Source organism: Bos indicus, chromosome X, assembly GCF_029378745.1.
Source record: "Bos indicus isolate NIAB-ARS_2022 breed Sahiwal x Tharparkar chromosome X, NIAB-ARS_B.indTharparkar_mat_pri_1.0, whole genome shotgun sequence".
Taxonomy (NCBI): domain Eukaryota; kingdom Metazoa; phylum Chordata; class Mammalia; order Artiodactyla; family Bovidae; genus Bos; species Bos indicus.
Genome location: NC_091789.1, coordinates 56,222,453 through 56,229,802, shown reverse-complemented (window position 1 = coordinate 56,229,802; position 7,350 = coordinate 56,222,453).

The window sequence follows — 7,350 nt, the reverse complement described above, 5'->3', positions numbered from 1 at the left end:
TATTCTTAATCAACTACACTTAAATTTTAAAAAGAAGAATAAAAGAGAAACTCTTTACATTAATAAAAAAGAGTATTACCAAATTAACAGTACATTTTAAATATTTTTTCAACCAATTAATAGTAAAATATGACCACTATCATGGTCATACCTGAGAAAAGTTTTCACCTTAAAGCAAGAGATTTTCATACTCAACATGGTTTGGAAAAACTGCTACACAGTATTGTATCTAATGTAGGATGTGTGTACTCTATGAGATTGAAATATGATTCATCAGAACTAGCATTTATATTAATTTTTAATCTTAAAAAAGAAAGAAACTATCTCATTAATATCTAATATAAAGATTGACTGATGTCATCACTCAGTCTGTCTGTCAAGGAAAGATGTCTTTTTAACAATAAGTGAGAAAGGAAATGTCTTTCAAAGGCATAGGTCACAGAGAGTGTTTTTTATTATCCTCTTGTAATTTTGTTGCTGAGAATTGTGTGAAAAAAATGTAACAAGATACTATAAACTTGCCTAAAACAGCCTGCAATAGCTTGCACTGATTTGTAAAAATATTTTACTCTGCAAGAGCCACTGATTGATGCTAGGGAGAATAGGAATTTAATACCCAAATTTTAATAAAAACCTTTGCATAAGTGAAAAGTTAGTAACATGATTTACTGAGCACAGGTAATGTCATACCACAGCCATTTAGATCTATGAATCTTAGTTAGACATTGTTTCCAGCTATGACATTCATTAGAGCCAAGCCTTAAACTGCTATATTCCAAAATGTTCAACCATCATTACAAAATTCATGAGACATATTCAATCACATTGTTCTCACTAAAATATTTATAGGAATGTTTCAAATAAGAGATAAATTTACATATGTGATCAAATGAAAGAAACTTTATTTCAAAATATTTCATATTCACATTTTAAATGTTCTGTTTTACATGCTTTATAATGCATATATTAGTAAGGCAGTGCACAAATATCACATTAATTTTTTAAGGTAAGTATATTATACATTTTAATGCATTTTTACATAATTACATACAGAAAAATGTTCTCTAAGATCTTGTTAAATTGTGGCATCTGATTCAGTAATTCTAGGGCAGGGCCTGAGGGTCTACATTTCTAACTAGCTTCCAGAATCTGCCTGCAATGCAGGAGACTCAAGTTCGATTCCTGAGTCAGGAAGATCCCCTGGAGGAGGAAATAGCAACCCACTCCAGTATTCTTGCCTGGGAAATCCCATGGACAGAGGAGCCTGATGGGCTACAGCCCATGGGGTCGAAAAGAGTCTGATACTACTGAGTGAATGAGCACACACATAGGAGAATGCTTATGTTTCTGTCAGCATTTTTTTGGTTATTGTTAGCTGATTTCACATTTTAAATCAAATAAGATTTCAACAAATTCATAACTAGCACATCTAAAGGCATGAAAGAGGGTTTTGACTGCCAGAGCCACATTTTTCTTCTCTTTTAAGTTGCTCTAGATGTAAGCTCAAATCATCAAATAAGATGAGAGCTACCTAGCAAGGATGTGGAACAAAGAGAACCTTCTTACACTGTTGGTGGGAATGTAAATTGGTGCAGCCATGGTGGAAAACAGTATGGAGGTTTCTCAAACACCTAAAAATAGAGCTACCATATGACCCAGAGGTTCCACTCCTGGGTACATACCGGAAAAAAACCAAAAACACTCACTTGAAAAGACACATGTACCAAAATTTTCATGTAAACATAGTTAAGTTTTTACAATTAACAAGATATAGAAACAACCTAAGCGTCCATCAACAGATAAATGACTAAAGAAGATGTGGAGTGAAATACTACTCAGTCATAAAAACAAAATTTTGTTATTTGCAGCAACATGGATAGACTCTGAAGGCATTATGATAAGTGAAATGAGTCAGAGAGACAAATACTGTATGATATCACTGACTCGATGGACGTGAGTCTCAGTGAACTCCGGGAGTTGGTGATGGACAGAGAGGCCTGGCCTGCTGCAGTTCATGGGGTCGCAAAGAGTCGGACATGACTGAGCGACTGACCTGATCTGATCTGAAAAAATACAACAAACTAGTGAATATAACAAAAAAGAAGTAGACTCACAGATACAAGTAACAAACAAGTGGTTTCAAGTGGGAGAGAGAAAGGGAAGGGGCAATATGCTGCTGCTGCTGCTGCTGCTAAGTCGCTTCAGTCGTGTCCAACTCTGTGTGACCCCATAGACGGAAGCCCACCAGGCTCCCCCGTCCCTGGGATTCTCCAGGCAAGAACACTGGAGTGGGTTGCCATTTCCTTCTCCAATGCATGAAAGTGAAAAGTGAAAGGGAAGTCACTCAGTCATGTCTGACTCTTAGCGACCCCATGGACTGCAGCCCACCAGGCTCCTCCGCCCATGAGATTTTCCAGGCAAGAGTATTGGAGTGGGGTGCCATTGCCTTCTCCAAGGGGCAATATAGGGGTAGGGAATTAAGTGGTACAAATTATTCTGTACAAAATAATCTACAAGGATATATTGTACACCACAAGGAATATAGCCAATATTTTGTAATAACTGTAAATGGACTATTACCTTTAAAAATTGTGAATAACTATATTGCACACCTGTAACTTTCACAATTGTTGTTTTAGTCACTAAGTGGTGTCCGACTCTTTGTGACCCCAAGGACTGTAGCCTGCCAGGTTCCTCTGTCCATGGGATTTCCCAGGCAAGAATACTGGGGTGGGTTACCATTTCCTGCTTGCTCCAGGGTATCATCCTGACCTAGAGCTTGAACCTGCATCCTCAGCTTGACAGGCTGATTCTTTACCACTGAGTCACCTGAGTTTTAAACAGGCAGAGGAACCAGAGATCAAATGAATAACATTCATTAGATCATGCAGATAGCAAAGGAGTCCTAGAAAAACATCTACTTCTGCTTCATTGACTATGCTAAAGAATTTGACTGTGTGGATCACAACAAACTGTGGAAGATTCTTAAAGAGATGGGAGTACCAGACCACCTTACCTGTCTCTGGACAAACCTGTATATGGGTCAAGAAGCAATAGGTAGAACCAGATATGGAACAACTGACTGGTTCAAAGTTGGGAAAGGAGTATGACAAGGCTGTATATTGTCACCCTGCCTATTTAACTTACATGCAGAGTACATCATGTGAAAGGCTGGGCTGGGTGAATCAAAAGCTGGAATCAGGATTGCCAGGAAAAATATCAACAACCTCAGATATGAAGATGATACCACTCTAATGGCAGCAAGTGAAGAAGAGCTAAAGTGTCTCTTGATGAGGGTGAAAGAGGAAAGTGAAAAAGCTGGCTTGAAGCTCAACATCAGAAAAAACTAAGATCATGGCATCTGGTCCCATCATTTCATGGCAAATAGAAAGGGAAAAAGTGAAGGCAGAGACAGATTTTATTTTCCTGGGCCCCAAAATCACTGTGGACAGTAAGTAAAGCCATGAAATTAAGAGATGCTTGCTCCCTGGAAGAAAAGCTATGACAAACCTAGACAGTGTATTAAAATGCAGAGACATCACCTTGAGAACAAAGGTCTGTATAGTCAAAACTATGGTTTTTCCAGTAGTCATGTATGGATGTGAGAGTTGGACCATAAAGAAAGCTGAGTGCCGAAGAATTATTGCTTTCAAATTGTGGTGCTGGAGAAGACTCTTGAGAATCCTTTGGGCTGCAAGGAGATCAAACCAGTCAATCCTAAAGGAAATCAACCCTGAATATTTATTGGAAGGACTCTTGCTGCAGCTGAAACTCCAATACTTTGGCCACCTGATGCAAAGAGCTGACTCATGGAAAAGACCCTGATACTGGGAAAAATTGAGAGCAGGAGGAGAAGGGAATGACAGAGAATGAGATGGTTGGATGGCATCATTGACTCAATGGACATGAGTTTGAGCAAACTCCCGGTGATAGTGAAGGACGAGGAAGCCTGGTGTGCTGCAGTCCACGGGGTCGCAGAGTGAGACACGACTTAGCAACTGAACAACAACTTATATAAAATATCACTGTACTTCAACTATACTTTTAAATTTTTTTAAAGAACTTAATCAGAAAAAAATATTTTTAAAAATTTGAGACACCTATAAATTTTAAAGTATCAACTCTCTTATAACCATCAGAACCCAGCTTTGCTGTTTTTCCCTTTTCATGTTTGAAAGTTAGACCTTCACATAATAGATTGGAGTATCAATTAATATAGTTCCTTCAGAGCCCAGAGCTGGAGGTTTACTGTTTATGTTGATGGACAATACATTAGAAATGCATTAACATCTTTTGACCCTAATACCATAGTATGTCAGGCCTTTCTCTAGGCACAGATTCGTATGCCTCCGTCTTCATTTACTTGACTCCGTTTCTCAAGAGACTGTACAAATTTCTCTTTTTCCCCACCTTTTTCTGTCTCAGGATGTTACTCTCATTCTTTACCACATTACTTGTCTCCCTCCTTAACTTTTTTCCCTTTAGTTGAGATCTCTGAGGGCAGAGACTGTGTCTGTTTTAGTCACAGCTATATTACCAGCAACTAGCACAGCACTTGGCACAGAGAATTCGTTGAACATTTGTCGAAGGTTTGAACCATGTTAAGGTTGGATTTCCTTTGATTATTTCGTTATGTGGAAAATGCTCATAACTCTATCTTAATTTTCTTTCCTTTGGAATAAAGTTGATCAATTCAAGAGTTCGAGAGCTGGAACACATAGACACCAAACTTTCCAGGACAATAAAAATTGGGAAAAGTACGATTGCTTGTTTCAAATCGGACAAGGAAAATCTTCCCAGTTTATAGATATTGGCTTGAATTCCTTACCTGTTTATCTATGTAGGAAAAGGCCAAGTACTGATTTTTTAATGTAAGAATGGCTATTTATTCCCTCTGTTACTTAATATTCATCAAGCTAGACATGAATGTCAAAATAGACACGCTGTCTGTGCTCTCAATATGAAAAATCAAAGAGAGAAGTATCATGTGTCTCATATTACCCATGCATGGCTTCTCAGATTTGGCCTGGAAGGAAAAAAAGTCAGGCAGAATAGCCTGTGTTTACGTAAATTCTGATGTGTGTGCCCTCTGACTCCCCAGATGACTGAGTGGGTGGAAGCACACACACTCATTGTGACAGTGTGTGCATAAATACTGTCACATGTGAGGCCAGGAGCAGGGTGACACAGAGAGCAAGTCACATGTTGTCAGGGCTCTAAATTGAAGTTTTGTTTTTATCAGGGCCCTAGAAAACCAGAGCCACGTGAAGTCATGGCCCTTAACCTCGACCTCTCCCACATACTGAAAGGAGAATTCACATGCCCACTGCAGTCAGCCAGTCAGACTGCTTCTTGCATGCTCCCTGCCTCCACTGCTCCCATGCTCCACCCTGGGAGATTTCTCCACTATGGTTGAGGCTGACTGAGATCTTTGAGATCATATCTTTATCCCCTTTCTACTCACATCACCCCCAAACCTGAAATTCCTAGGATTTAGCACAAAGCTTATAAGGGCCCAATTAATATTTGTAGACTGAATTAGTGAATGAATGAATGTTGCTCTGGGCCAAACCCACAGCTTCCACACCCTGCATAACTGCACTCAGTACTGACCCTGGAGATGTGAAAAGCAATACAATTGACGCTGTAAGAAAATGTTTCTTGTTTATACTGCTGCATCTTGATCTTTGGCTGATCTAGGCACAAAGAGAACTCTTTCAGTTCAGAGAAAGGAGGTTTGTGGTGTGTGGGAGAGCTAAGAACAATGCACTCAGTTGATAGACTGGATGTGCTCTCAGCTTCTGAGAGCATGAAAACTCGATCTATAGATGGGTCCCAGAGGGCAGAGCCAAATAAGGGCAGATGGAGAACACAGCTTTCTTGGGAACTGGCTTTCCACTGTTCTGAGGCAAAAATACATTCACTTTATAGCACCCTGAATCAGTTTTCCAAAATATGGTGCTCTGTCCTTGTTTGCCAGTGTCTAAAAATAAGTCCTTTTCATATTTTTATTCTTTTTGTCTTAAAGTCATCCAACTAGCCTTGCTTGCAGAATATTAATTGCAGTGAAGCAGAAACCAGGAGATTACATTGAAACTACTTTTGTACAGAGCTCCTTAACTGATGAATATCTTGTTGCCCCCAAGCTAGACTCTCTTTTCTCTCTGATGATGCTCCTTGCCATCTCTTTAGGCTGGTCGTTAGAGTGCCAAATCATAGCCTAGGGTTTTGACAGGGATTGGATGCTGTGTCCTAAGTGGGCTAGTGAGTGGGGCATTGGGATAGCATGTGCTGCTAATTAGCTTAATACTGCCCTGCCACAGATTGTTTACATTTACACTGCCTTTACTATATCTGTTCTGCCCATACATTAAACCTTTCACCCAGTACTTCTCATATAAAACTAAGCATTATTCGTGCCTGAAGCACTAAGCATTCATTATTGGAATATACAAACAATTCAAGGAAAAATTAACAATAACTGAATCCTATACACACCAGGGCTGGGGCACTATTGTCACATAAAAGTGAAAGTCACTCAGTCATGTCTGACTCTTTGCAACCCCATGGACTGTACAGCTCCACGGAATTCTCCAGGCCAGAATACTGGAGTGGGTAGCCTTTCCCTTCTACAGGGGATCTTCCCAACCCAGAGATCGAACCCAGGTCTCCCACATTGCAGGTGGATTCTTTACCAGCTGAACCACAAGGGAAGCCCATTGTCATATCATATAAAAGCCCATGTCATATTTGACTCTGAATTTGTACAGCACTCTGAAACCCAATTTCTAAGTGAAAAGAAACCCTAAAATGCAATGAATTAGTATCAAGACCTGAGTTGAGTGCTAGCCCAAGCCCAGATATATACTGGTTATTTGTGGTAATTTACCTTGCCTCTATTTCTTAGTGTCTCCAACTATAAAAACAGAAGTGATTTATTTACTCTTTATTTCATAAAATTATTGTGAGAATGACTTGGGATGACCTGAAAAATAAATAAGGTCCTTGAACAAAGCACAATAAAGGTACAATTAGTTGAACTGCTATTGTGGAGTCAAACAGAACAATTCAATTCAAAGACACAGTTGTTTGATTGAGAACATTCTTAATTTTATTTTCTTTAATTTTATAAAATACATTTTGTAAGATAAGTTTCTAAAAGTTTATCCTTTATGTGTGTTAAAATTGAAATTCTATATCAGAAATGAAGGAAACACTTTCAGTTGATTAACTCTGTTCATATGTGTATATGTGTGTATGTATACATAGAAAGTTTTTGGGGAAGGGTTGGTTATTTGTTATATTATTAAATCAAAACAAAACACAAGGTATGGATTACTTCACTTTCCT